The sequence below is a fragment of the Apium graveolens genome, chromosome 2, assembly GCF_009905375.1.
Source record: "Apium graveolens cultivar Ventura chromosome 2, ASM990537v1, whole genome shotgun sequence".
Lineage (NCBI taxonomy): Eukaryota > Viridiplantae > Streptophyta > Magnoliopsida > Apiales > Apiaceae > Apium > Apium graveolens.
In genome coordinates, this window is record NC_133648.1 from 213715578 (window position 1) to 213725376 (window position 9799).

General features: G+C 31.6%; 1 long non-coding RNA gene across 3 annotated transcripts; it reads right to left on the reverse strand.

The window, feature by feature from the left end:
• Positions 1-315: 315 nt before the first annotated feature.
• LOC141708103 (uncharacterized) lies at positions 316-3181 on the reverse strand. 3 transcript variants are annotated; one of them, XR_012569362.1, is made up of 4 exons: positions 2790-3181; positions 2076-2711; positions 1274-1517; positions 316-828 (listed from the first exon to the last, which is right to left on the reverse strand). It is a non-coding gene; the product is annotated as an uncharacterized LOC141708103 (long non-coding RNA). The 3 variants fall into 3 exon arrangements; XR_012569363.1 differs by having other exon boundaries at positions 2076-2246; positions 2627-3180; XR_012569361.1 differs by having other exon boundaries at positions 2076-3179.
• Positions 3182-9799: the final 6618 nt, after the last annotated feature.

Here is a 9799-nt window from a genome sequence, read left to right on the forward strand (position 1 = left end):
AACAACACAACATTATTGCAATAGACCATATGTAGTAACAAAATGTATTTTACAGCAACACAATTAAATCATTGCAATAGCTATTTATGTCAACTAAATGACCACCTTAAGGCAACATTAATTGCTCCAATTGTAATAAAGTTTAAGGTCAAATTTAACAAAATTTGCAACAATTTTGAACCAATAGCAATATTTTATAGCTGATGTAATTGTAAATGGTAACATATTTGGATACAATTGCAACAAAATTGTTTTGAAAAAAAATTATAGGATCGAACTGTAAACAGACCACGCCACACTAGGAATTTTTATGCCACAAAACCAAATAATAATTTCATTCATATCCATTACCAAAAATTTACAAAACAACGATCTAGTTTCCCCCACATCATCATACAAATTATTGCTAATATAATTTTAAGACAAAATGACAAAAATTAACCTATCTATTTGTACAAACTTCGAATTATAAAATTATACATAAAACAATCTAATTCTCATGATGCAGCTTCAAGTGGCCATATAGATTTGTTGATTAGTGCACTAACTCCTTCTAAAATCAAGAATTTGTTGAAGAATGAAGCAAGTACTTTCCACAAGATTTTCTTTGAGAAAGGCCAACAAAAACTAAAGAAAACATTAGGAGGAAGAGTATCAGAATGACATCTGAGTGGTTACTAGTAAAGCTGAAGTGGTAGTCGAGGCTCTGTAACTGCAAGAAATCATACCATGTCCATAACTTCATCCATACTTAGTTCAATCTTCATGTTACCAGGCAACTTCAGCTTCTTGAACACATGAATATTGAAATTCACATTGACCATATTTCTGGAACAATGTTGCATAAATTCACTAAATTTAAATAATTTTTCCAATGCGATTTTTGCATTCCAGATATCTTCAAGCAAAGTAAAATAATATGTTCGAAAGGAAACTGTTTTGTTTCAATACCATCTAATTCTAAACATTAAGTAGTTAACAAGAGCAACTTAACCAGGAACTTCTAAGCAACTACTAAGAATAGTATATCATAAAAGAATTTTAATTCTGAGCAACAGCTGAAGAAGTCTCCAAAACCAGAACCACTATCGCAGTATGACTAAGTACGAAGATATTAAGCAATCATACCAAAAGTCACATATTTTACCAGGTAAAAGCTAACAGATTATAGAAAATAAGGTTCAACAGAAAACTTTAAGCTACTGGTAAATTCAAAGCCATTTGAGATCAGAAATTGTTTATAACAAAAAACACCAATTTCACAAAATTCTACCTCTTGCCTTCGCCTTCCTTCTTAAAGCCTCTTTCTTGTTCCATTAGTCTGCTTGAAAGTTAGGCAACCAAAGTTTCTGTATCGGCCTTTTTATGTAGTTCTACATTGTTGTTGATTGGACATGTATCTAGGGTAGTTATGCTGGCCCTCATACGTGACAATAAGCATAGAAGGCTCTTCGAAGCACCTCTCCATGTGTTTCCTTTAAGGGCAACCTCTCATGCTGCTACATTTATAGTAACCTCTGCATAAACCGAATACAGAATCTTTCATCAACACCATTGACAAAAAATATGGTAGTTGTATTCTGCACTAGAAGATCAGTGATAAGTAGCTTTGTTCACTGATACAGTGTCGCAAATCAGTTGGTACATAATGGGTGTAACCCTTCATGTCAAGAAAGAAGGAATAATGCTGCCAGCAAAAAGAAAATTCATGATCTGCATAACATTTACTTCTTTTCTTTTATAAGGAATAATGCTTCCAGCAAAAAGAAAATTCATGATCTACATAACATTTACTTTTGTTCTTTTAGAATGCAAGCTTTCTTAGTACCTCCACATACTATAAGAGTGTAGTTATCGATTAGAAAATTAACAAGACTTAGCAGTAACAGAGCACAAAAAGAAAGAGGAGGAAAGCTATTATCTTTTGCACTAAAAAAATATATTTCACTAAGCAAACACATTGCACCATAAAACAAATTCAATTGAAAATATATGGTAACGTACAGTGGATAAGGTTTTTTCATACCATCTACTCATCTAGTAACATCTCAATATAGAGCAGACAACCAATGTACCTTGGATGTGGAGAACCCTTAATAGGCTTCTGCCATATTTTCTCCATGAATATTCATCAAGAGGGATGTCCACACGCTTAGTTATTTCAGATTGGCCTCCAATCCAAACTCATCTCCTTTCACTTCATACATATTTTTTTGATATACTGTCTAACATGACGTGTAACCTGACTAAATTTTGACCAATTCAAAAATGACATAGTCACAACTAAATCAGCCTAAAATATACAGAGCAAAACCAATTTCTGTAATTTGTTTCTCATTTTTTTCTCTTTGCTGCAGATCTGAATAATATAACAATACCTATAATTTAATATATGCATCAGTATGTCAATATTAGCAACCTCCATCATCTTTGCTCTTAAAATTTCATTCTGTTAGCCTTAAAATGTATTATCAATTTAATATAGAGTTTCTTTTCATTAGCCTAAACTCAATACTCGACATTTTAACAACCACCCAACCACTTAAGAAGACTACATTTAACATTAAATATCATCAAAACCCTTAAAAAATACAAACACGAGTACACATAAAATTCAGAAATAAACCTGACCACCGTGCAACTTATCAACCAAAACAAGCCCATCAGCCTCCGATAACCACCCCTCCCGTCCCCAAACACTCCCTCGGATACTAAAACGAAGAAACCGAAAACTTCTTAAACACAACCCCGACATCAAAATAAATCAACCCACGACTCGGAATATCAACCTGAATCCTACAGGAAACCACAAAAACAGCTCCTGAGCCGCAATTCCAGAAAATTCACCCAAGCAGACCACCAAATTGATCACAAATACCTAAAATAGAAAAATAAATAAAAACACTAATTAACAATAAGAAGTTAGTAACTTAAGAAAAAGAAAGAAGATTTGAACATATAAAAATAAACTAATTAAGATTTCAAAAGAGTAATTTGAAGAAAGAAGAACATCCTTAAATTCATTAGGGGGGAAAGATTAAGGGTCAATTTTTTTTATCGTTTTGTTGCTTAAATCTTCTTCAACATTATAGCTTGAATCTCCTATCTCTCTCACTCACTCTCTCTCTCTCTCGTCTCTCGTCGTCTGTGTCTGGGTGTGTGTTGTATTATGTTATTTTAGGTTTATTTTTATTTTTTGTTTTTATTACTCTGGTCAGACCAGAAAAATTTTTAAGTCAAAAAATTTACAAGCCCGCCGATATTTTGGGCCCAAAAATTGAATATATTACAACACCTTCAATAATTCATTGCAATAGAATGTTATTTTTTAACTCCCTCCAATTTTTACACTCCATTTGCAACGCTTTTAAAAGTCCTTGCAGTATATAAAAATATTCTCTCAATAGCAACATTTTTTCACAAAATTTTAGAAATGTGGTTGCCATAGCCAATCTATGGTGTAGTGTAATATTGTTATTTGAATTATCAAGTAATTATTACTCGAGTAAGCATCTATTAAAAAGGGGAATAATATGTTAAGGTGTCCAAATATGAAATGTGTTTGATGTTATTGTATGAATATATGTTATTTTAAAGTTACGAGTGTGAATCTATGGTTCTCGAGTTTTTAAATCTTTTTCAAAAGCATTTATCTGGTAAAAATAAGGATTAATTGATCCTTATATATATTTTTAATAAATTATTAAAATTTGATCAATGTGCGAAATTTGTTTTATTATCTCTGGAATAGTCCTAGAGGGTTTCTAAAGATAATAATTGGAATTATTTTGATCTTTTGATATTTTAAAATGATTTTTAAAAGCTGATTCTTGTTTTTGGTGAATTACTTGCAAAATCAATATAAAATGATCTGTTTATTCGAAAATTATTTTAAAAATACGAGACAGAAGCTAATTTTCATATTCCTTAAATAAAACGATTATTCATGGAATTTTTATACTTTTTGGAATTTATTTGAATTATTGAAGCATTGTTTGCTAAAAAATAAAAGAAAAAGAAAGAAGTGGGATTTTCTAATTATCATTTTCCCCTTAAAATCATACATATACTCCCTCCCCCTCCTTCTTTTTCCCCGGTCTCTCTCTCATCTCTTTCACTCTCTCTCTCTCTCACCTCTCAGTAATTTCTCTATCTCCTCTCCGTTCACATCCGTTTGTGGGTGGTTTTCAATTCTGAGACCATCTTTGTGATGGGCTTTACTTTCTTCATGTATATATAGGGATGCATGCGAGTAGTTTTTCAGTTTCTTGAAACCTTCCTTCGGGTTTTGGTTCAGTTCTTGATTATCATCAATTGAATGGTGATTTTGTTGATGTCTCTGTGATAGCATGTGTGTTTGATTAGTAAAAACAAGTTTATAGTAGAGTTTCGGTTGGAAACCCTGAAAGGGGCACCACCGTGCTTTGCCTCCGTCGGCGGTGAACCTCCGGTGAGCCGACGGGGACGATGATGCTCTTTGAGTCTGATAATTACACAACTAATTCGTTTTAAACTCGGATATTTACATGCATGTGTGTGTTTATGTTTTTTTTTTCAAAAGTTTAAGGTTTAATTTCTTGAGATTTGTTCGAATTTGATATATAGTTCGAGAATATGTAATCGATTACTAAAAAATGTTGGTACATGTTTTTCTAGAAAACCCGAATGAAACCTTCAGTTTTAAAAGGATTTATTTCAAATTATATGATAAATTCGATTGATATAATTTTTGTTCATGAGTTTTGGTTTGAAATTATGAATAATTCGGTTATAGATATTAGTTAAAGTCGAAAATGTGAGATCATGTTATATAAGTTAGGCTTGGTTGATTTTAAAATGATATATGTGTCTTTGCATGTATAGTTTTGATTTGGTGTGTTAAGTCGTTAAAGTTGTTAATCGTATAAGGTAGATTGCATGTTATATATTTTTAAGCATAAGCGACTAGATATTTTGGTAGAATATTATGGATTGATGTGGTTGATTGATATGATAAGGGTAAGCGTAGTTACGAATACTTTATGTCCGATTTTTGAAAGAAACGATATAGTTGTATAAGGAATATAGTCGATATGATTGGTCTTAATTACAGTATGATAAATTACGTGATTATGTGATCACTTTCTATATGGAAGGTGTCGAGTTATTCGGTGTTATAAAGCGTATAAAGGTGTTAAGATATTATGTGTTATGTGTGATACATGTATGTATAAGATAAGCGAATATCACATTTGGGGTAAGAAGTTAGACATTTTGAGAATCGTCAGGAATTTGATAAGGATTCTAATTAGAGTTTGTGTTGTATTGTAGATCTGGAAAGTGAAGGCATTCAGGCAAAGAGGTCTTAGGTGGCAGTAGCTCAAGTTCCGTGAAACAGGAAAGCTTTCTAAGGCAATTAACTTTGCCTTATATCGTGAATTGATTATAGAGAGAATATTGATGTTATGCACCAATAGAGTAAAGAATCTTTGTTATGCTGTTATTGAACTTTGTGTTAAACCCTAATAGTGGCCCTTTATTTCAAGTACTTATACCCTGATTCCTTATATTGTTGATATCCTTGTGATCCTTGACCTAATTGACATAATGAATCTTTCCTATGCAATACTTTGTTAACCTAGATCCCTATGATAGTAAGTTTGTGCCATGTTCTTGTGCAGTTCCTTGAAACTATCCTGAAAATAGCCTTGCTAATACCTTATTTGACAATCGATCATTCCTTCACTTACGATACCTTTATTTCCAATTTACTTATTTCCCTTGAATTCTTGAATTGAACCTAAGAATGATTTTCGACTTGAATGAGTCCAAACGATTCCACCTATTGGTAATGTTAAAATGAATCTAGCTAAAGCTTTTGTGCCTACCAATAAAATGGTTTTCCAAAATGAATTCCTAAAGATTAGATTGAGATGTAAGTGACAAGTGGTACTAGTCTAATCACGTAAGATACTAGCGGGGCTAGTCCAATATAACGGTTGAAATAATGTTATAGGTACCTTAATGACCGGATGAAGGTCAGTACGGGCTGATCACCCTTATTATATTTAAAAGATTGATATTCCAATCAAGGGTTCTTTGTTGTTAAATAAAAAAAATATTTTTTTTATAAATGTTGTAACAAGCGTTATGATTTTCTTTTGATTTGAAATTGAATAGTTTGAATGGAATCTTCTTTAGAGTTTTGAGAAACTTATTCGAAAACCCTGTCACTCTACTTTTATATCGATGCTCGAAGCTTGGAGTGATTTTCTCTTAAAGTGTAAAACTCTCTGAGAACCCTATCGATTGATCTTGATAAATGTTGATTATAAAAACTTGAATCTTGAAAGCTTCGAAACCTAGAAATTGATAGAACGTTGCCACCTAGTTTACTGGTAATAGAATGCCTCAGTTATTGTTGTTATGCTGATATTTAGAATTGTTAATATAGTTACTTGCTGAGCTTTTTTGCTCATTTATTTATGTTGATCTAACAATGGCAGTTAAGCAAGAAGATGGCCAGACTTAGACGCACCGCTCAAAAGAGCGTTCCTGGTGGCCCCTATCGTGCCATGGGATTTCAGTTGCCAGACCAGGTAGATGCTGTGTGAGGAAGCGAAAATAAGTTGGTGGGAAGTGTAATAGTTGAATCAAATACTTTTTGGTATCTATTGATTCTAAGTCGGAATCAAATAATTTGGTTTTATTTATGATAAGAGTTGTAATAATAATATTCTAGTTGGTACTTGTAATCTTTTCTCATACTTTATCCTGTGTAGATCCTATTAGTTTCGTGGTTTATTATATATTTCTGCTGCTATTATATTAGTTTATTGGTGTTGTGGGTCCTCATTCCAAACCCCGAGTTTGAGGGCGTCACAATGATTAAATGAATAGTTTATACATGATTAGAGCTTTAATTTGAGACCGGAATCATTGATTTTAGTTAAGAAATGAAAAAAATGATGCTTGGCCGAATAGTTTCTTGAGCTCGCCGGAATTGAATTATTTTTGGCTGGAGAATTCACATAGAGGGTTATTGTTTTTTGTTGAGATCACTTTTGAGTTCCTTTAATGATTTAGGAATTAGGACTGATTAGGATCAAGAACCATATCAAATGGTTCATTTTTGAACCAGAACGGGGTTGGTTAGAATTACCGAGCTCGCCGGCCGGATTCTGGAAAACCAAGATTCCGGTGGGTTGTTCTTAGCAACGCGGTCGTGTTCTTGGCGACCCGGAATGAAACCCGATTTTGATCTTCGTTTCCCCAATTCAGTTTTTTTTTTAATTGTTTTTACAGATTTGTATTTAGAAATAAATCAAAATTCTATTTTAAATTCTAACAATTCATTTTGAATTTAAAATTAATTTGGTTAATTATTTTAATAATTAACTGAATTATTTTAAATTCAGAAAATCATTTTCTTTTATTATTTTCGAAAATCCAAATTTGATTTAATTATTCATAATTTATTTGATTTTATTATTTATGGTTTAATTAATTGATTAATTTATTTAATTAGTTAATTTTATTTATAAATAGGTAAATACAATATTATTATTTTTAATTAAGCCAAATAATTCCAAAAAATTATTTTGAGCTTTCAAAAATTATATAAAGGTATTTAATTATCAATTAATATTATTATTGATTAAGTTATTATTATTTTATTCATAATAAATAGAACATTCATCTGTTTAATACGAAACGAAAAATACTTTCGAGACCATAATCATTTTGTATCTAAAGGTCGCTTGTTTTGGGAGTGTTTCTAAGTCGAATAATTATCGAAAATTCAAATTTTTGACTCGATTTTAGTTTTAAAAACACTAAGACCTATCTTTTGATGATCATACTTACGTATTATATGAATAACATGATGACGTGTTATGTGATAGGCATGATATCCGTTTAAAGTTTTCAATGCCATGATTATATAAACGATCGAGTAGACAAGGTTGTAGGCATGATATTACGTGTTTTGTGATAGGCATGATATCCGTTTAAAGTTTAGATGTCATTCAAGTTTTTTCTGAATTATTAAATTAGTGCATTTGATTTATAGAAACAAGGCTAGGAAGGCAACAAGGTTGTAGACAAGGTTAATGTAATATCCCATATTTTTCAGAATTATTATTATTATTATTTTAATATTTTATGTGATTTTCTGATTTAGAAGGAATAAAATGGTGGATGTTTTATTCCTATTTAATGAGTTCGTGTCGTTAAATGACTCAATATGCTAATTGTTAAATGGTGTTAGTCCCTATTGGTTTTCTGAAAATATTTACTAAAAGGTATTATTTTCAAATTGCTTATTTAAGAGCTGATCGTTTTATCGATAGTGATAAAACTGAGTGTATTTTCCAGTCTTGAGGATCGAGTGGATATTTTGCTCGCCTCAATATTGTATCTGTGTCGGAAATATTACTTGGTATTTTATCTGTGTCACCCGGGTATAGGGTGAGGTTTGAAAACATTTATAAATAATATTTTACAGCTATTTTGCTAGGTGTTAAATGAATTTTTACGTGTTTAATATTATTTAAAAATGTGTCTGGCTATAATTTAGCATGCAATAGTTTTATATGTGGTCCTGTAAGGACCAACATATTTTTCGGATATTTATTATGTGTTTAAAATGCATTTATATGAGAGTATACAGAATCAGGACGCGTGTTTATTTGCATCTTTATCAAGGTACTCGTTTTAACTCATTTTATGCGCATTTGAATGTATTTTATGTGTTTTCGGGGTTTTCTGGTAATTTAAGAATCGTTTCTGTTTTTCAAAGTCAATGGACCAGGAACCCACCGGGACGTCAAACCCCACAAAATTCACGTCTTTATTTTTATAAAATCAATCGTATTTCAAATCCCCAGTATTTCTGCATTTTTGTATTATTCACAATTTTTGGGAAATTTTAATATAAATATTGTATGTAATTACTTTTAAAAGTATTCCCCATAATTATTATTTTTGGGCCTAATTATTTTAATTAGGGGATAAAAATACCATTAATTTATTTTGGGGTATTTATTTTTCAAAAAGTATAAATAGCCTCATTAATTATTTTATTTCATTTTATTTTTATTAAAAACAAAAATCAAGAATATTTTTGGGGGTAAAATTTCTTCAAGAACAAAGAATCAGTGATTTTGGGAGTTCTAGGAATCGGTTGTTGATGCTCTATACACCAAAAAAATCCTTGTTTCAAGCTCGTTCTATTGATAACACAATCACGATCTGAGGTTAAGTAAATTGCAAAATCAATTTTGTGTTCTTGAGGCTTAAAGTAGAATTTTGATTTTGAGTGATTGTTGATTGACTTTGATGTTACAAATGGCTTTAAAATGACCAGGAGAGTCGATTCATGAGTTTGTTTGATTTGTTTTAGTCCCGTATTGATCTAACCGAGTTCTTAGTTTTGTTAGTTTTGATCTTTGATTTTCTAGATTGTAGAAGTTAGGTTGGTTGATTTTGATTCCACGAGCGTGTTCTATGTAATTATATCTTTAATTTGGCATATATTTCATCGAATTTGATTAACGATTGGATGCTTTCGGGTTGTCGCCGGATTATTCGAACTATTCGTCAGCTTTAATGGAGGTTGTGGCCGGATTTTTGATTATGCGGCTTGTCGAATATTGTTGTGGGTATAGTGGAATTGTACGAAGGATTTAGAGTTAACTGGAGCTGAAAACGGGTATAAAAGGTGAGTTTTGGAGGTGGGTTCGACTCATCGGAAACACGCCGGAACTCGGCCGGAATCTGGAAAATCTCCAGAAACCGGCGAGTCGCCGGTCGTCCTCCT